Below are 21,119 nucleotides of genomic sequence, written 5' to 3'. Positions count from 1 at the left end.
GAGAGGAAGCTGTTCTATCATCGGGCAAAAATTTAAGATCATAAAAAGATTGTATGGAACTTAGTTTGGTGTGAAGAGTATTTGAAGACACATACTAAGATAGGACAAGCTTTAGTTTGGTGTGAAGCTATTTGAAGACACAAAGTTAGCAAAGACAAGCCAATGAGTTATCAAGACCATATTTAGCAACACAATTTGAAAGGAAGTTCCCAAGAGCTAATTATGGGCGCTATTCAAGGAGACTAATCATATGTGGATATTGATTAAGATTACATGAGATATGATTAGAGATTTGAAGATCCAAGCATGGATGATTGGAGATCATGCTTGAAGATATTGAAGACTAAACTTGGATGAAGATGAGATCAAGTTTAATAACAATATTTTCATGAGTCAAACGAAAATCATTTGGGAAGATCAAACTTGGGCCAAGTTTGGAAAGAAGATCGGGAGATCTTCAATGACCATCTTTGGTGAGATGGTTGTGTGATTTGGTGGGCACATCCTTCGAGAGAGGATGACCTACTGAAGTGAAGTGAGGAAGAAAGCAGCTGCAGGCTGGATGAGATCGGGTCGAGTTAAGTGCTACGAGGTGGATTGAAGGAACCGGGAAGGTTGAAGGTCGCGGATTCAGGCGCATCTGGCTAGAACTTAGTCATGTTCAGTAAGGTGGGCCATGTTGCAATAGGGTGTTGCAACATCTAACTTTAGAAGGTGTCCAAGTTAGGAAGCCGAGGAGAATTCTAAAAGAGGAAGGTTCTTAGACGTCGATGTGTCTATATAAGAGATCCTGCTTGAAGATTTAGCATGAGCCACTAAGTGAGAGACCCTTCAGTGAGGGTTGTTGTGTGTAGGTATCGGGCAATCTTGAGAGGATATTTTTTGTTTTGAGAGAGTGAGAGAGTGTTGTACTCATTGTTCTCAAACCTCTTTTAGTGGATTATTTCTCCGACCGACCCTCATATGTAGGCAAGGTTAGCCGAACCCGGGTTACCAACTTGTTTGTCTTCTTTCTCGCAGATGATTAGTGTGTGTCCAATCTTCAAGTGAGTTTTTTGAGCGACTTTATCTTACCACACCAACCCACCGTAACCATCACATGCAAATGCCAAAAGCATAATCACAAATTTATAAATTGATTGCACGTGGGGCTCCACTAGCTAATCACTAACAAATATTAAACGACTATCACTCTTTTACAGAAATTTCAACCGCTAACAATTCTTTTGATAATTATTAAATTACTATCATTTTGCAGCTCATCCGCCTACAATTCCTTGATAAATATTAAATGACTATCATTTTGTAGCTCAACAACCGCCAATTCCTTGACAAAAATCATTTTCGCATTTTAACTACCGACAATTCCTTGTGTAGTATCTTCTGGGAGAGAATTCGTATCTAGTATGTACTGCTTTCTAACAAGCTAAACATACAAAAGAAAAAGCATTTGTTAAAAAAGAGGTAATTAATAAGTCACCCTAATTCCATGCCACAAAAATAAAACAAAATTACAAATCCAAATAAAGTTTTTTTATACTTTGAATATTTCGTATTTAATAGTAATCTTAAGCTGGTTATTATTTTGCTGAAATGAACAAAAACCTAAATACAAGCCAAACGATTGTTTTTCTATAAAATCATTAACATGCGATAAAAATTCAATGTTCTCATATCGAACCAAAACCTAAATCACAAAACAAATAATTATTCATTTATCAACTTTGTCATATTGACAAAATAATAAATTATAAGTCAAATAACTATTTTTGTATCAACTCAGAATATTAGATTTAAAATGTACTAAAAACAATCATATTTGATAGTTCTGGTGGGTAGTGCGATTAGAAGAGTCACCAAAAACTTACTAGAATAAAAGAACACACACACAATCAAGCAAGAGAAAAGAGACACACAAGTTGGCAAACCAGCCATGCACAACTCTGCTTATATCCTGGGGTCAAGCCTCCCGAGAAACAATCCACTAAAAAGAGGTGATAGAATAAAGATGTACAACACCCCTTTACTCACTCAAGACAAAGAATACTCTCTTAAGATTGGCCGATGTCCATTCTTCTTAACCCTCACCAAAGGGTCTCTTACTCCGTAGCTCCTCCTAAATTTTCAAGTAGGATATCTTATATAGACGCATCGACGTCTAAATAAACATTTCTCTTTTAAAATTCTCCTCGCCCTAACCTCGACACCTTCCAAAGTTAGATGTCTGAAACACCCATCGAACATCGCCCACCCATCGAACACGACCGAGTTCTAACCGACATTCCGAATCATGACCTTCAACCTTCCTCGCCTTCACCCGCATCATAGCAATCTGACTCGACCCAAAGTTACTCCTCGCTTACAAATGCTTCCTTCCTCACGCCACTTCAAAGAAGTCTCCTCTCCCAAGGAACGCTGCTTTACCAAGGCACACACAACCATCTCACTAACGATGGTCACCGAAGATCTCCTCGATCTTCTTTCCAAACTTGGCCCAAGTTTGGTCTTCTCAAATGATGTTCTGCTTTGACTCATGGAAATATCTGTTATTAAACTTGATCTCATCTTATCCAAGTTTAGCCTTCAACATCTTCAAGCATGATCTCCAATCATCCATGCTTGGATCTTCAAATCTCTAATCATATTTCATGTAATCTTCAATCAATCTCCATACATGATTAATCTCCTTAAATAGCTCCGCCCATAATTAGCTCTTAGATCTTCTTCAAATTGTGTTCAAATACGGTCTCGATAATCACCTTGGCTTGTCCTTGCTCAACTTAGTTTGTGTCTTCAAATAGCTTTTACACCAAACTAAGCTTCTATGCAATCTTCATGATCTTTATTCTAGCCAACAATAGAACATTCTTCCTCACTCTTTAACGTAGATCTTTCCTAAAAGCGAGTTTTACCGAGGATATGATTTATCATCTCCGATCTTCCCAATGATAGATAAAAATTGTGAAAATAAAACTTACACTTTTTGAAGAGATCCTTTCAATTGACTGTACTTTTCCAAAAATAATGATCATCACACGACTCTATTGGATGAATTTCTTCTAAGCATTGTCTCCATCATGATCTTTTAGCCCTTGTTGCTTTCACATGTCATAGACACCTAGTTTCATCCACATCATCATGCTAGTCACTTCTCTTTTACTAAGTCATCATTGTCACGTCATCTTTTTCGCCACTGCTACTCTCGACTCATTACTATAACGCTAATCCATGTCGCCGACAATGTAGACCTAACAATATTGATGCGAGAACAAAACAACAAAAATGTTATGTAAACAATAGATATGTTTATATATATATATATATATATCATGTCTAAATTGTTGTCCTAATACAGTATATCATTTGTAAAAACATATGTAATAAGACTTGCAAGTCAAAAAAATATATATATATATATAATGAAGAAACAACGTGAATTCAAATACTAAACTAATTATTCATATTTTTTTAAAGTAAAAATTACACCCTTCAAATTTCGCCTCAATTTAATAGAAGATATTTTTTATTTAAGATGGAAAGTTAACTTTTGATATGACTCAATTCTTCGACCTGTCATCCTTTGAAGAGGTGAAGATTCAATAATTCTTTTTATGGTCTGACTACAATAAAAACATATGTTCATATTTTTAAATATACTTAAATTGGATATATTCATTAAGTATGCCCTTAAAAATTTTAAATTAATTAATATAAAATTAAATAAAAATATTTTTAAAAATTAATACTAAATTTGACAGATATATATAACCATAAAATTAATTTATAAATTAAAAATATTCAGTCCATTAGGTTCTATTGCATTGTGTTTTTAATTTAAGAAATCATTTCTTTTTTTTATTCCAATAGGTTAATTTATATAGAGTTGAGATGCATGAACCAATGAGCTTACACCTTTTTAAGGATTATGGAACAAATTAATTGCCTTGGTCTACATTTAAGTGCATTCATTTAACATAATTAAGTCCATTGAAGATTTTAGGTATTCATTTATTCATAATGAAATCTTGAAGATTTTAGGTATTCATGTATTTATGATTCAAATTTGAAAATTTTTGGTATTTTGCATGTAGTGATGGAATGCTTTGTCTGATGCATGGAACCGAAAAATTGCTGTCTTGATTAATTAGTGATGAATTGTTATAATTTGCAAATCTCAAAAAATAAATAAATAAATAAATAAATAAATAAATAAATCCGTACATAATTTTGTTTCCAACTTCGTGTTTTTATACTTAAAATATATATATATATATATATAAATACGCTACTAGTATAATGTGGGATGCAGAATATTGTGATATGAACCATTCAACTAAACAAATCACAACCGTCGAACTTTATTTCAAGTAGCACCTACAATGCAAAATCTAAAAACAAACAACACCCAAATCAATCCATCCCACAAACTATTAGCAACTGCGGGCGTTTGCAGAATTTTTTTCTCTAAATATATTATTTTTTATAAATGTACAAAACAATATGTATCAAATAATAATAAACTTTCAGAAACATAAAACATAAAAATAAAAATAAAAACAAATAAATAAGTCAAAAAATTCTAAGCTCATAAACACTTCACATCGTAATATTAAAAAAAACAAAAACAGATACACTAATTAATCAAATACGTTAAATCGTACACATAATTCCAAAGTAGGCAACATCACAAATTCTATAAATCGGTTGCATATGCGCTCCACAAAAACTATTGCCGACAAATATTGTAAATAATTATCATTTTCTAGCCAACCGTCGATAATTTCTTGTGTAGCATCTTTAAGAGAGAATCTCATATTGAGTGTGTATATCTCTAACATGCAAGACACACAAGGGAAAGCACTGCATTCAAGAAGTAATTAATAAATCAATGAATTCCATGTCACAGAACAAAATAAAATAATAAATCCAAATGAAGTTGTCTTATTTTGGAGTATTTCGCATTTAATAATAATCACAGGCCAGTTTTAGTTCACAGAACTAAACAAAACCTAAAAAATATCAGAATGCAACAAAATTTACAATGTACTCAAAAAAGAAATTGAACGAAACCTAAATCACAAACAGTTATTCCTTTATAAGGTCCACATCACATGAATGAACAAAGCCTAAAATACAAACTCAATAATTATTCCTGCATCAACTCATAGCATGCAATGAAATTCAAAATGTACTCACAATGTAAAATAGAAACAGACACTAGTGCCATGTAAAGGTGAAACTGGCATTGAAGTATATTTGAGAATATAGAGGACAATAAATGCATACCGAGTCTTTTGCAGAATTAATGCCAAAGCTTCCCGGTGACGAGTTCTTCTAAGAATATCTAGCAATTATCATTCATTTTCAATGTCTTTAACCTCTCCTGCAACAATATTGTAAATCAGGAAAACTTGTTGAATCTAAAGGAAGATAATGTTCAATGAAGTTGGATTGTTACATTCACTGTAATTTAAACAGTGTTACTCATCCCTGATAGCTCTGCTGTCTCCGAAACTGGGCTGCTAGTTCTTGGTAAAATTGGATATTTGATGGTCGTACCCTTCCTATTCCAATTTTAAAATGTGCCATAGATACTTCAACTGCCTCCAAGCTCTCCTGATCATGTTCAAAATGTAAATTAGTGTTTGTTTAAATTTACAGAATCATACAAAAAAGAAATTGAAGCAATAATATTCTACCAATATATATATATATATATATATATTAATCACTTAAACATGTCGAAAAAGAGTCGGAACAACAACTGGGACATCCTTCTAACTATTGCCATATCGATGAACTAAGGTTTGCTGGCCGTATAATATTGTACATATTGCCATGAGTTTACAAATTACAAAACAATGCATATTTTTCAAGACCAAACTCCAACTGTTTCCAATTCTAGCAAAATTTGATAATATGCTAATTAGCAGCTAAATTCAGTGAAAAAAAAAGGATATAAGTTGAAAAACAAATGAACATACTTCTAATGCAGCGACAGCTTCCTCGCATATCAATTTGATGCCTGCCCCAGCATAGCCTTCAGTGAGCCGGGCAAGCTCCTCTTTGCAGACATCAGAACTGCAGGGCATGCTTTGCATATGAATGCAGAATATCTCTTTGCGATCAGCTTCATTTGGTGGCTGAACATCGATCTAACAACCTGTCAAAGCGTCCTGGGCCCAAAAATATTCTATTTGTCAGGATGTATTTGCTAGGGTGTATGGAAGTTGATATCATAGTGTCTATACATGTAGGATCAATTGGTTGCAGAAGTTTTAGAAATTTATACCCAAACATAATAATTATATAGTACTGAATACAGTCAAGGCAGATCCTGGTCTCAGAATAGTGTGATCAATCTTGTCAGGACGATTAGTAGCTGCAATAACAGTAACAGCAACTCTTTGGTCCAAACCTACATCAACCATAGTATGTAGAATAAAGCATGTTAATATACAAATCATGTCAATGAGCTAATTCATGTCAGCTCCAAAGCAACTCAACACTCACATACGAAAAGTCTTTCATTCAAAAAAGTATCCAATATAAAAAATATCCAACACTACCACCAAAATTCTCTCACAGATGTACCACAACAGGATGCATTATCAAACCTTGACATATCCAAAATATCAAAAAAAAACCAGAAAAAAGTGGAAAAAATAGATTTGCAGCACACCAATTTATTAATTTACAACAGCGATGTGGACATAGACAAAAAGACATCCTGAGATAAATATAGGTGTCGGATACCGAAAATACTTGAAGGAAAAATATGAGGACATGAGACATGGAATATTTATTTCTAGCACACGAATAGGAATATAAAAAATTTATGACCAGCCACATTCATGCATAACAATACATTAATTAGCATAAGCACATATTGATCGTAGCATAAATACATAACTACATCTTCATCTTGGCATGGAGATATGCACATATAGAAAGGAAATAAATCCGACTATAGTAATTGCATAATCAAATTTAAACTATCTGACATTTGGGCAAAATGGCTGTCAAAAATTCCTTATACTCATAACAGCACCTTAGACATGGGAACCAGATCATGTGGCAAAATTGAGCATGGCCACCAAGTCTTAGGCTTCTAACTTTGGTCCATGAGAGATAATTGGTAGGCAGCTAGGTCCAAAGCCACGCATCAAAACACGATAGAAAATTTATTTATTTTTACTGTTCATGTCACAATGGAATTTATATGGAAACTCATACCATGTGATCCAATTAAAGTAATTTAACAATAAAACTGAAATATGACAACAAATTCATATTGTTAGCGCCACTGAGGTTTGAGTGGAAATGGTCGGCATGTCTAATTCTTTGGGGCAAAATCAAAAATAAATTGCAAGCTCACCATCCATTTCTACAAGCAACTGGCTTAGAACTCTATCAGCTACAGAAGTACCATCACCGTCCTGACCACGAGTTATTGCAAGGCCATCTATTTCATCAAAAAAATATAATTGCTGGAGCATTAGCTCTAGCCTTTGCAAACAATGATTTCACAGCCTTCTCTGATTTCCCAACCCATTTGCTGAAGAACTCAGGTCCCTTGATTGCAAGAAAATCAAGTTTTGCTTCTGAAGCAGCAGCTCGAGCCATCAATGTTTTACTACAACCAGGTGGACCAATCATTAATAGACCCCTTGGTGGACGTATTCCTCTTCTCCTGAAAGAATCTGGACATAATTGTGGGCATTAAATTGCCTCAATTAACTGTTTCTTGACTTTAGCTTGGCTACCCCATCTTCCCAGGAAACCTTTGGAAACTCGAGCATTACCTGGTCAGGCAAAAAGTAATCAAAATCCAGCACACTCTACAAGTAAATCTTGTATCCAGATATATGGAGAATCGTCTATAAAGCATCAGAAAATGCCATGTGTGACATAGATTATCTTGGTGCTTTATACCTGTTAAGATAAATTTATGAAGAATAAAAGCAAATAATCCACTATATCTCAAGTGGCACTATCTTTATGAGCTTTCTCATTATTCATTTGTTATTGCTTCCTGGATTGTTAAATGAGAGATACAGTAGATTAGACATTAGTTACATTTTGAAATAGATATTGAAAAGATGGTCTGCAAAGAACTCTACTAAATAGCTATACAATGATGGTCTTGATGAGGGTTCTTTTTTTTTTGGTTAAAAGAGGTAAAAAAGAGCTAGTGATGAGGGTTAGGCTTGTGCATGCTGAGCCTGAAATATTTGGAGAGGCTCTTGCCTGGCCTAAGCTAGTGATTCTCAAAACACCAACTAAAACCCTTACCAATACACTCAGACATTGCGTTACATGATATTATGTTGAGTATACACCACTATAATAAATTATTGGCTTCAAAAGACTAAGAACTTAAAATTTTATACATTGAGCCAAGCCATGGATGAGACTAGCAGAGTGACAACTGATGATTTCTTCAACCAATGGCTCCTTACTGATACATATTTTTATAGATAAAATAAAAGGTCCACACAATAAAGAAAATGTAAGTTAAAATTAACAAGTACATAGAAGTACCTCAAGCATCGCACTAGGCCTCACTTTCATTTTGGCTTTCTCAAAATCATCAATTGACACTTTAAGCATCATTTCTACCAGCTGATCAGGTTCTTCTAATGCTGTTTGGGGCATGTCATGAATTTTCGGAGCCTTTTCGGAACCAAGGCAAGAAACAGGCTTCACCAAAACAGACAATTGTGCAAGTAATGATGACAATGCACCAGCATGCTTGTCTGAACTTTCAAACTTGATATAGCGACAAAGAGACATCATTGCAGCTTCATTGCAAAGGGCAGCAAGGTCAGCAGCCACAAACCCATGTGTAACCATGGCAAGTGTTTGAATTTCTTTGCTGCTAAGGGAGTGATCTATGTCACCGAGAAGAGTCTGAAGTATGTCTAACTGCTGATCTGGAGATGGCACTCCTGAAAAATCATGAAGACTAAATTTAAGATCTATCATTCATAGCGCAAATTCAATTCTACCAATTAAACCTTCATCTGAAGAGCTCCCGTGTAATTTTAAAAGGGAAAACATATAACATATTAGAGATGATTCTGGATTGTTACTTAAAATCTTAACAAGAAAGTGCAACAAGGAGCTATTATATAAATGTATTTAAACTCCACATGTAAAAGCTCTCAACCTCGTATCCTGAGGTTTTCATAAATGATGTATTTAGGCATGCACAGTTTATTGAAAAAGATCCCAAAATGTTTGCCATATCACAATAGCTGTTTCTGAAAATTGTGAAACCATAATTTCATTTCCTAATCTATATTATTGTACATAAATTCTTCTTAGATGACTCAATCAATTCAAATTTCCCCAAACTTTAAAATAGCAGCACTTCATTGGAATTGTCTGAGCAAAAAGCAAATTACCTCAAGAGAGGAATAAAAAGATGAGAACAAGATATCAATGGGATTTACCGCATGAGAGATTGGGCTCACCAACCAATTAAGCATTACACTATCACAGCTTTCATTTGTTACCCATCTCGGTCACAAGAAGTGGACTCATCATATTATAAGGGTCCATGGCAACAAAATTTACATATAGTTAGATTCTCCAACTTAACTTTTTCTTCAAAAAGTTCTTGAACGATGTAGTCAGAAAATATAAGCACAAGAAGCACAATTTTTTTCTCAATTATCAAAATAATGCAGTTCTTCCCAAACAGATCTGTTGAAATCCTTATTAATTTTACCAAGCAAACAAACAAACTCCTTTTCAAAACCAAAAGTGTTATACAGTCTTTCAACTTTTGTCAAAACAATGGCTGCATAATTTACCCAAAGCACATATATACTTAATCCAAACTTAGTGACTATCTTGTGTTTCTTCTCACCTCTAAAAGTAATTCAAGAAAATTGAGACATTGCTATATGCCCAGCTATGCTAGAATTAACGCCCCTCCATCAGCTATATATTTAAAAACTGCAACTTCATTGGTGGTAATAACTGCCAAGTGAAATGTGCATAACAAAACTTTACTTTCATTATTATCTTCCTTTCAATCAAGTGTCAGAAAACCTACACCCACCAATTGAACTCAAAGATCTAACCCCTCAGCTACCACCAACTAGACAAATAATGTAAATCATAGTTCTTACAAATACAAAATACACCACTCCTTAACTTCTCATTCGCAAATGTCATCTACCGCACAATTTTCTTACGAGAAAGGATAAAAACTAACATCCTTCCCCAATATTGACCACTTAACCGCTCTTATGGTTACAGGCACACATCTATTTTTGCTAGCAACTGCATACCTTCCTTAGTTAGCTTTGACATGCTGAAGATTGTCAGATTACCTTGGGTTGATGGCTAGATTTAGCTTGCTAAATCAGCAACAGAAGGTGGAAATGAGTAATTACCTATTTCAATTTCTCGATCAAATCTTCCAGGTCATCTTAACGCAGGATCAATACTATCAGGCCAATTTGTGGCAGCAATTAGAACTATCTTTTCACCATTATCTATCTCATCCAGCAATTTAAATAATGTTGCAACCATTCTAACTGATAATCCTTCACCTCCATCTTTTCATGCTGGAGCAATAGCATCCAATTCATCAATAAATACCTTGAGAACAACAATATTATTAATTTAAATGCAGAACACAAGCAAATTTCTACGTTTCCAATTAACTGCAAGGTCTTTCCCAAGTAGACAATAAGCTACAGTACAGCATATAATTATAAAAATCAATTTCAATAAAGAACAAACTAAATGTCCAGCAGCAACAAGAATGGTGCAAGCTATACTGACTACAAACATAAAGAGAAGGGAACACTCCATGGAAACACCATATAAATCATTTCAGCAGATTCACTGGCTAAGAAATATAATCATGTTGCTAACCAACTGGGGAAGACCAGGAAAAGTAAACTACTTTTTATTTTCAGTAGCCTCTGAACCCAAGGAAATTAACTTTTCATATCCATAAATTTCCTTCAGAAGAATTAAACACAATTTGCAGATCCAAAACCAATTCATGGCTCATCAACATGGGTCAAAAGATGCTCAAAAAGGGACTAGCACATGTTTACCAAACCTATTCACAGCCCTTTCTTTAATGTCAGGCAATCTCCTTTACAGATATAATAAGTTATTAAAAAATGTGAGCCGAAAATTGCAAGTCTTCAATTAAGGAAAACAAATTAACAGCAAGGTATGAAAATCATGCAGTTCAACTTCCTTGTAATGTGAATTATGAAAGTCATTTGTAAGATGAGAAGAAAATTTGCGAAGTAAAGAATCTAACCACGGAAGGAGCAGCTCGCCTAGCTGATTCAAAAACATCATGTAGAGCTTGCTCACTTTCTCCATAGTACTAACTGATAACCTCAGGTCCATTAATAGAAAAAAGACTTGCACCAACATCATGATAACAATAATTGGCCAACGATGTTTCCCTGTGCCAGGCGGACCATAAAGCAGCACCCCTTTGTACCAGCAAAGGGAATTAACTATAACTAACGAGGAAAAATATAAACAGTACAAATAACTTGCTAGAATAATTTTGGATACTATATTTTCTGCACGAATGTTAATTGACTAAGATTAAGAAACAGATGTTGCATTTCTGTAAGGCAAATTCACATGATTCAAAGATTAAGAAAAACAAATGCACCACCATGTATTAACTAAAAACAGATGAAAGAGAAAACGGAAACTGAATATTACAACATTTGCAAATCTACCAAAGGAGGTGTGTAAGGGCATGAATAAAAAATCATGACTATGATAATCTATAAATAGCGCATTATTAACAAAAGTAAAAATGAATGTGGAGCCCAAAAAACAAAGAAGTAGCTCCTGAAAGAGTCCACAATTAGTCATTAGGTAATAGATTGAGAGTTAACTAAAGTAAATAGAAACAATTGCTGAATCCAACTCCTTAATACAGTAGAAAGAAACATGATTCATAATTGTATAATTGTGCAAATATTTATGTGGGTGTGTTTTCCTTTTTGTTATGTCAACATTCAAAACTAACCACAACAACCAACTTAACACGCCTCAGACCCTAAATTGTGCGCGCGCGCGCACATCCCTCCAACAGTAAGAAATAACAGTAATGGCAATGTACATGCAATAAAAGTCAACCTTGGCAAAGAATAACTGTTTCCCAATGAGAATGTGATGATCTCATTCAAAGCTGTAATTTCCTTGGATAAGCCACCCAGCCTAGGAATATCACCAGCTTGCCTCTCACCAATGGATCTACAAGTAATTTCAACTGCTGATAAACATGTTGTAGTTGAATTATTTTTCACAGAAGCGACTGGAGCAGAGAGATGGACCTTTGTTTTAGCATCTACCAGGAATATAGTGCCGGCATAATTTATAGAATTTCCATTGTCAATCTCGAGAGGTGGTAAATTGCATTTCCTTTCAGACATACGATCTGGGTCCGTGACCCACTCACACCTGCTACCTGAAATAAACAGAGATGCCCGCATATCGGTACAGTCACAAGGTTCCCATTTAAAAGACTACGACCATGAAGCCACCTTCCAGCATATATCTGTAGCAGTTCATTAACTTTTTCATCTGCCAATGCCAATCTAATACCAGAGATGTCCTGACATGTGGAAACATCAATATTTGATACATAGTCTGAGGATTTCTTTGATTGGACTGGAGTAGCACCAGGAGAAGAAAGCTTTGGTCTAGAGGCTGGAGTCTTTGGTGATGTTAGCTTGTCTGTTGAAGTGCCTAAGGGAGATTTATCATATCCACAATTTATCACAGCACTCTTTGGCAAGACCAAATTTAGGTAAAGGTCGTTGCATTTGCATATAGAAAATTGAGAAATAGAATTATTCATATTTTGATTGTGCGATGTAGAAAACCCACTGATAGGGAAAACAAATATCGCCCTGCCAACGGAAGGGAAGCCCATGGTGCATGACAGACCCCATGACAATTTTGCTCCATTTTTCAGAACCTACAAAAGCGCAATGCAGACATGACAAATTGCTGAACCAAATTACAAATCACTAGCTATAAAATCAATTTATAAATCACTACATTGAAAACAGCTTTTGCTGATTATCAGCATATAATTAGGAATGCAAAGCTGAGAAAGTATGTACTGAACTACAGGCCAAAAGGAATTTATTTCAAATTAACATTAAAAAATCAGAATGGCAGTTTGGCTGCAATTTGCTAATTCAGAAACCAAAATCAACTTTCCCATATCATACCTTGCGAGAAGGGAATACAGTTGCAATTGCAAAGAAATTTCCTGTTCCATCAGATGCCTTATCCCCAGTTTCAACTCCAAAATGTCTAGCACACTCCTCAGCTAATGTCTCAAGTGGGGCATCTTTCAAGGACGTCTTGTCTGAAGTAGCAAGTGAAACCTATAAACAGAATCCTCTTAAGAACATAGTTGAACCCACAACAACCTTGACATCAAAACACAACTTCATAGTATCATTACATTCAACAAAAGAGAAATAACAAAATAAATTCTAAATAAAAGGAATGCTGAATATGTGCTACTATGATAAGTAAGCAGTTTGTGTCAATGAATGATCTGCTCATTCTCAATTACCAGATGAAATATGGAAAATTGCTACAATTCATTAGCAGAAAAAAAAAAAACTCCATGCAGTCATAACCGGAAGGTAAGCAAGAACCAAAGTGAATGAAAGAAACACCAAAAATGATCTTTTTACAGAAATTCTAGCAATGTATTCACACAAAATGTTGCTTTTTATTCCCAAATCAAACATTTAATCGAGTTAAAAATGAAACAAAAAAAAAAGGACAGGAGTACTTACAGAGACAAAGGAACCAGGGAAGAGGGAGGACGAGACCATGGCGGCCTCCGAGAGCCAAATCCTCGCGTGATTACCGCCCTTGGAGAGAGATAGGTCTCGGTCTCGGAGACTCTGGCACAAAATGGGAATCTGAGATGAGGTTGAGGAACTTGGCGGCAGCGCAAAACAGGATGAGAGGGAGAACCTGCTCGTCGTGGCCAGAGACCTCGGTCTTTGAATCAAGAGCTGGAGTTGAGGGAGTACGAGAGGCCGAAGAGGGGGAGACCTCTGATTGAAGAGACCTCGAAGGCTTCTTCCCCTTCGACGGCGGCATCTTCGCCGCCGTCGCAGTGCTCGCGCCGCTTCTTTGTTCTACGCTGTGGTTTTTCGGTCTTTTTGTTGGATTTTATGCAAACTCCTCTCTGAACTTTTCTGTATTTTCAGAGTGCTCCCTGACTTCTCCAAATTGACTGTTATATATATATATATTGTAAATAAATTGCACGTAAATTATTGATAAGAAGTATGATCCCTTTATAAATTCAAGATTTATACTGCATATGTTTATTGTTTTTGCATGCATAACACCGCAAAATAAATTTAGTTATTTCGTTGCCTTTACAATGTAATGCTACAAACAATGTTGGGTTTTTACACAGTCATAGAATAAATTTAATAAGTATTTGTGTTTTTATCTTACGTGATTTTAAAGTTTGACTCAAATTTTATCCAAAATAAACAATTTAAATAAATAACTCAATTTTAATAGACCAAAATAATTGGTGGTAATTATTTTTGTATTTATATACAATTTTTTTTTTATAAGATTAACTTCTTTGTATTTTTTTAAAAACTTTAAAATATTTCGTAAATGATACTTTTTAATTGTAAAACGACACAAAATGTATGTTCTCAAAGTTAGCAATATTTAAACTTTTAGAAATTTCATAGATGATTAGAAAATTAGCCAAGAGAAAAAATAAAAAACAAAATGGTTAGTTTGGTTTTATATGAGATGAGAATATAATATATTCTTAAATATCTAAAGATATTTTGATATGAAAAAAAAATTCCCAAATTTGTTCTGTTTTCTCATGATTTTTTTCAAAAATGCGTGTGTGTATATTTATATATGACTTTATTTAGTGAACATGACAAAATAAGAGTGGATAGAATATAAAGACTTGATTGGAGTAGAATAAGATATATGCATGATAAGTTGATATCTTATTTTGTATTTAATATTCACCCAAATAAGTCAACCAATATCATTTTATTAGTTTATTTTATGTTAAAATTATTTTTGTAGCCATTTCTATTTTATTGATCTATCAATATCTCTTTTATGTCAAAAAATCATTTGGTTGGAATGCTTTTATTGGTTGAGACTGTTGAGTTTATGATTTTAAAATATAATATTTAAATTTAATATACCTCCACATTTTTTGATAAATTATATTTAATTTTATATTTTTAAAAATATATTTTAAAAAAACGTGTGAAAAATTAATATAATTTTTTTATAAAATTTAGATTACCAATTAACTTTAAATTTTTTTAATTCATGTGAATTAAATAAAATAAAAAAATTAAAAAAAAAACCATAGGGAGTTATTATTATTCAAAATCAGTATTTTTTTTTTAATGATCTATATGATATGCACTAATTTCCATTTTATGATATTTTGAACTCTTTTTAATTTTATAGCATCTCAAGAGTACAGTTTTTAGCAACTTGAACAATATCATAATAACCACATGGTCCACACTAGAGGTGAGCACGGGCCATCCGCCAACCCGGCCCGGTCCGTGCCTGGCCCAGAACCGGCCCGCCGGGACACTGACCCGTGGGTGAGTTCACGGATCTGCAACCGCCCATACACGCGATCGGGCGGTTTGCACGGGCTGGGCTTCCCCAACCCCTGGCCCTGCTGGGTTGGCCCGCCGGGATCACTCGACCCGTGGGCGGTTCATGGATCCAGTAACCAGCCCGAGACAAGATGCGTAGGCGATCTGGGTTGGGCTTCCCCCAACCCGTGGCCCGGCGGGCTGGCCCACCGGGCCAAGCCCATATTAGAACCGGGTTGCAACCCGGTTCCCAACCCGCTGGCCCGACCCGACGGGTTGGGAGCCCATTGAAGCCCAGCCATTGGGCTTCAACGGCTATGAATTTAAAATTCATAGCCGTAAATCATGGCGTTGGCAATTTTTTATTATTACTTTTTTTAATTCAAATTTTTTATTTTTAGGAATTTTTTTTTAAAATTCTTACAAATTTCTATATATACCCCCACCCCCTATTATTTACATTTTACCAATTATTACTCTCTCTCAACTCTCTACTCTCATACTCTTTTAATCTCCTACTTTCATTCTCTCTTAATTTCATTCTCTCAAGGCATATTATTTGGATTGTTGGAGTTCAATTATTTTAAATCAACATTATCAAGGCTTAATATTACAAGTTGGAAACGAATTAAGTAAACGAATTAAGTCCAAGCCATTTATTTTCAAATTTAGTGTAATTTAAAATTTTAATGAAATTTAGTGTAATACGTGGGACATCTCTTATTTTTTTGAAACTTATGGTTTTCATGTTTGGTGTCTTAATTGATTCATTTTTTTTTTCTAGAAAATTTTCTGAATTTTTTCCTGAATTTTCACAAATTTTCTGTATTTTTTTCAAATTTTTTATAAATTTTCTGTATTTTTTTGAATTTTTTAAAATTTCTTTTTGAGGTGGGCCAACCGGGCCGGCTCTCCGGGCCCAACCTGCCGGGCCAACTTGGAAGCCGGGCCGGTTCCGGGCCCGGCTTCCTTGGCCGGACCCGGCGGGTTCTACGCCCAGCTGGGCCGGGTCCGGATCCGGGTTGGTGGGCCGGTGAACCACATCCGACGGGTCGGGCCCTATGGGCCCAGTTAACCGGCCCGTGCCCACCTCTAGTCCACACCCTAACAAAGTAAGTCATTCTGTTTAATCTAATCAGTGCCTACATCTCGGTTGTTTGTGTTATCGTCTTGGTAAAATAGAAATCGGTCAGTGAGATTCAATTAAGGCTACTTATTACAAGGTCTGTTTTTGTTTGTAACGTGAGTAATCACATCTCAATTGCATCAACAATTCAGTTTCATTATGTACATTGCATGAATTTCATTTGAATTCCACTGTTTACTATACTCATCTTGCAGCAACTCAGATGAGATGGGTCAGTTTATGAAGTTCGATGAAATGTGACCGAGATCTCATCGACCCACGGCCCGCGGAGATGCCTCATCTGCAGGTACACTGCCGTGGTTCCAGAATTGCCCGGCGACATGAGAAAGCCGGCATAACAGCTCCATGTTTTTTTTTCTGCTGAGTTCCAGATGCAGCAGCCTGATGTTTTATTTAGTTGTGCATCTGTTCTTATTTTTGTGGCAACTGTTTGAATGTTGGAGACTTAGCATTTTTGTTAGCTTTATTTTTGTTTGTATGTTTTGGTCCTTTCCTTCTAACCATCTCTGCTTCCCATTGAACTGAAAACAAACAATGTTTAAGTACAATATGTGGATATATATATTCTACAACTGCAAAACTTTAAGGTTGAAATACTTGAACAAATGATTTTGAGACAAGATCATTATTATATCCAAGTAATATTCAAAACAAGTATTTATGTTTAGATTAAGTTGTGTTTTTAGCGATGTCTAAATTGTCTAAAAAATAGCTTATATTTATTAGTGAAGTTAATTTGCCACTATTGGTTTAAATTTATATTTATTAATGCGTGTATCTATCTATATATAGTAATCATCATAATTAAATTAACTATTAGCAAAAGAAAGAGAAGGCTAATAAACTGAGACCGGGGCTAAACACACTTAGAATAACATCAATAAAATCTAATTTATTCATAATTGATATACATTTATTTTATCTTTTTGATAATAACCAACTCTTGATAAAATTAAAAATAAAAGAAAAGGAAATCATACTAACCTTTGTCCCATCACAATTCTTCCATTTAGTTGACATTGATATCTCTTTTTCACAATAATCATACTCAAAAGTATATACTTTGGTCCTTTATCTCAATCTCTAATATGAGATTTGAAAAAAATGAAAAACCAAAAGCGATATATGATCTTTGGATGAAGTTGATTATAGTTAATCGATATTCGATAGCATTGTTAAAAACCAAGACCAAAAAACCTTAGCTCCAACAATCCTTCCAAAAGGCCATGCCTTCCTTTTCCTTGCTAGAATGGAAAACATTATCTAAGCACAAACTCCTCAGAAATGGAAAAATAAATAAATAAATAAATATATATATATATATATATATTGGTTGGAGGAGAAAGGTTTTGTTGTGCTCTCACAAAGCTGCATTTCATGGGTTTATATAGATTTGAGATGCATGAACCAATGAGCTTGCACCTTTTTCACTATTTATGGAATAAATTAATTGCTTTGGTCTACATTTAAGTGCATTCATTTAACATAATTAAGTCCATTGAAGATTTTAGGCATTCATTTATTGATAATCAAATCTTGAAGATTTTAGGTATTAATTTATTTATGATTTAAATTTGAAAATTTTTAGTATTTTACATGTAGTGATGAAATGCTTGGTCTGATGCATGAAACAGAATTGCTGTCTTGATTAATTAGTGAGGAATTATTATAATTGGCAAATATTTAAAAATAATAATAATTTTTATATAATTTCATTTCTAACTTTGAGTTCTTATACTTAAAAAATAAATAAAATAAAATAAAAACCGGACAGATTAAAGGTTACATAGTAACCGTGAATATTAGTAAATATATTGTTTTTTTTATAAATGTATAAAGAAATATGTATCAAATAATAATCAACATTAAGAAACATAAACACAAAAATACAAATAAACAAATAAACCAAAAAATTCTAAGCTCAAAAAACCACTTCACAAAAAAACAAAAGGAGATACACTAATCAATCGAATCTTTTAAATCATATACATAATTCCAAAATAGGCAACATCATAAATTCTATGAATCGTTGCGTGTGTGCTCTACAAACTGATACCGACAAATATTATAAATAACTATCATTTTCTAGCTCAATTGCCAATAATTCCTTGTAGCATCTTCATGAGAGAATCTCATATGAGTGTATATCTGTAACATGCAAAACACACGAGCATTGAGTTAAAGAAGTAATTAATAAGTCACTAATTAAATTCCATGTCACAGAACAAAACAAAATAATTAATCCAAATGAATCACATATAATTCCAAAGTAGGCAACATCATAAATTCTATAAATCAGTTGCATGTTGGCTTCACAAACTTATACCGACAAACATTATAAATGACTATCATTTTCTAGCTCAACCACTGTTAATTCCTTGCAGCATCTTCATGAGAGAATCTCTTATCGAGTGTGTATATCTCTAACATGCAAAACACACAAGCATCAAGTTAAAGAAGTAATTAGTAAGTCACTGAATTCCATATTAACAGAAAAAAATAATAATAATAATAAATCCAAATGCACTGATCAATTGAATCTTTTAAATCATACACATAATTCCAAAGTAGGCAACATCACAGATTTGCATGTGGGCTTCACAAACTAATACCGACAAACATTATAAATGACTATCATTTTCTAGCTCAATCACCCAAAATTGCTCGTGTAGCATCTTCATGTGAAAAGCTCCTATCGAGAGTGTATATCTCTAACAAGTAGAACACAAAGAAAAATATCAAGTTAAAAGAAGTAATTAATACAGAACAAAACAAAAATAACAAATCCAAATATAAGTTGTTGCACTTTTGGACGTATTTCGCGATTTAATAATAGTCCCAGACCAGTTTTGGTTTGCTGAAATGAACAAAACCTAAAATACAGAATGCGACAACATTCTACTCAAAAAGGAAATTGAACAAAAGCTAAGTCACAAACTGGACATCTATTCCTTTATCAGCTCCATAAAACATGATAAAAATAGAGATGTATTCCAAAGGGAAAATGGAACGAAACCTAAAATATGAACTCAATAATAACTTCTGTGTCAACCTCATAGCATGCAATGAAATTCAAAAATGCACTCACAAGGGAAAAACAAGAAACAAACACAAGTGCCATGTAAAGGTGAAACTGGCATTGAAGTATATTTGAGAATATAGAGGACAATAAATGCATACCGAGCCTTTTGCAGAATTAATGCCAAGCTTCCTGGTGACGCAGTTCTTCCAAAAATTTCTGAGCAATTCTCTGTCATTTTCAACATCTTTAACCTCTCCTGCAACAATATCATAAATTAGAAAAACTTATCAAATCAAAAGGAAGATAACGTTCAATGGAATTGGATTGTTACATTTCCTGTCATCTAAAGAGTGTCACTCATCCCTGTTTGCTTTGCTGTCAACTAGCCTCCGAAACTGGGCTGCTAGCTCTTGGTAGAATTGGATATTTGATGGTTGCACCTTCCCTATTCCAATTTTAAAAATGCGCCGTAGATACTTCAACTGCCTCAGGCTCTCCTGATCATGTTTAAAATGTAAATTAGTATTTTATTTAAATTTACCGAATCGTATAACAAAGAAATTGAAACAATGATATTCTACCAAATAATAATTATAATAATAATCACTTAAATGTGTCCAAAAAGTCGTCCCAAAATTTTGCCGTTATCATTTAGAAAAATATATAATGACAACAGACAGTCCAAAATGTAAGTTGCTAGAGTTGTCAGTTAATTGGTGCTTAGAGAACAACCTAGAGGTCTCATGATATTCATAGTCATCCTAGGTCCAAATTATTGGCAGATACATGCACCAAAGGAGTGGCAGCAACAGAAACTGGAACTTTCTTCTAACTATTGCCATTTTGATGAACTATGTTCACTGGCCGTGCAATGTAACATTGATATCATTTTCTATATATTACCATGAGTTTACAAACCAATGCATATTTTTCAAGACCAAACTCCACCAAACTCCAACTGTTTCCACACTAGCATAATTTGATAATATGCTAATTAGCAGCTTAATTCAGTGAGATACTAGTTGAATAACAAAATGAACGTATTTCAATGCAGCGATAGCAGCTTCCTGCATATCAATTCTAATGTCTGCCCCAGTATATCTTCAGTGAGACGAGAGCAAGCTCCTCTTCGCAGACATCAGAACTGCAGGGGCATGCTCCGCACATGAATGCAAAATATATCTTTGCGATCAGCTCATTTGGTGGCTGGACATCTAACAACCTATCAAAGCGTCCTGGGCCCAAAAATGTTCTATTTGTCGGTGATGTATTAGCTAGGTGTATGGAAGTTGAT

The 21,119-nt window shown here is 34.2% G+C and overlaps 1 long non-coding RNA gene and 1 pseudogene across 1 annotated transcript; both read right to left on the bottom strand.

Moving 5' to 3' along the window:
• Positions 1-4,611: 4,611 nt before the first annotated feature.
• LOC120256746 lies at positions 4,612-14,237 on the bottom strand (annotated as a pseudogene).
• Positions 14,238-18,742: 4,505 nt separating this feature from the next.
• On the bottom strand, positions 18,743-20,039 carry LOC120256747. The gene is made up of 2 exons (XR_005535402.1): positions 19,984-20,039; positions 18,743-18,951 (listed from the first exon to the last, which is right to left on the bottom strand). It is a non-coding gene; the product is annotated as an uncharacterized LOC120256747 (long non-coding RNA).
• Positions 20,040-21,119: the final 1,080 nt, after the last annotated feature.

The sequence above is a fragment of the Dioscorea cayenensis genome, unplaced genomic scaffold, assembly GCF_009730915.1.
Source record: "Dioscorea cayenensis subsp. rotundata cultivar TDr96_F1 unplaced genomic scaffold, TDr96_F1_v2_PseudoChromosome.rev07_lg8_w22 25.fasta BLBR01001605.1, whole genome shotgun sequence".
NCBI lineage: Eukaryota > Viridiplantae > Streptophyta > Magnoliopsida > Dioscoreales > Dioscoreaceae > Dioscorea > Dioscorea cayenensis.
Note: the sequence above shows the minus strand (reverse complement) of the source record. Positions and strands in the feature narration are given on the sequence as shown.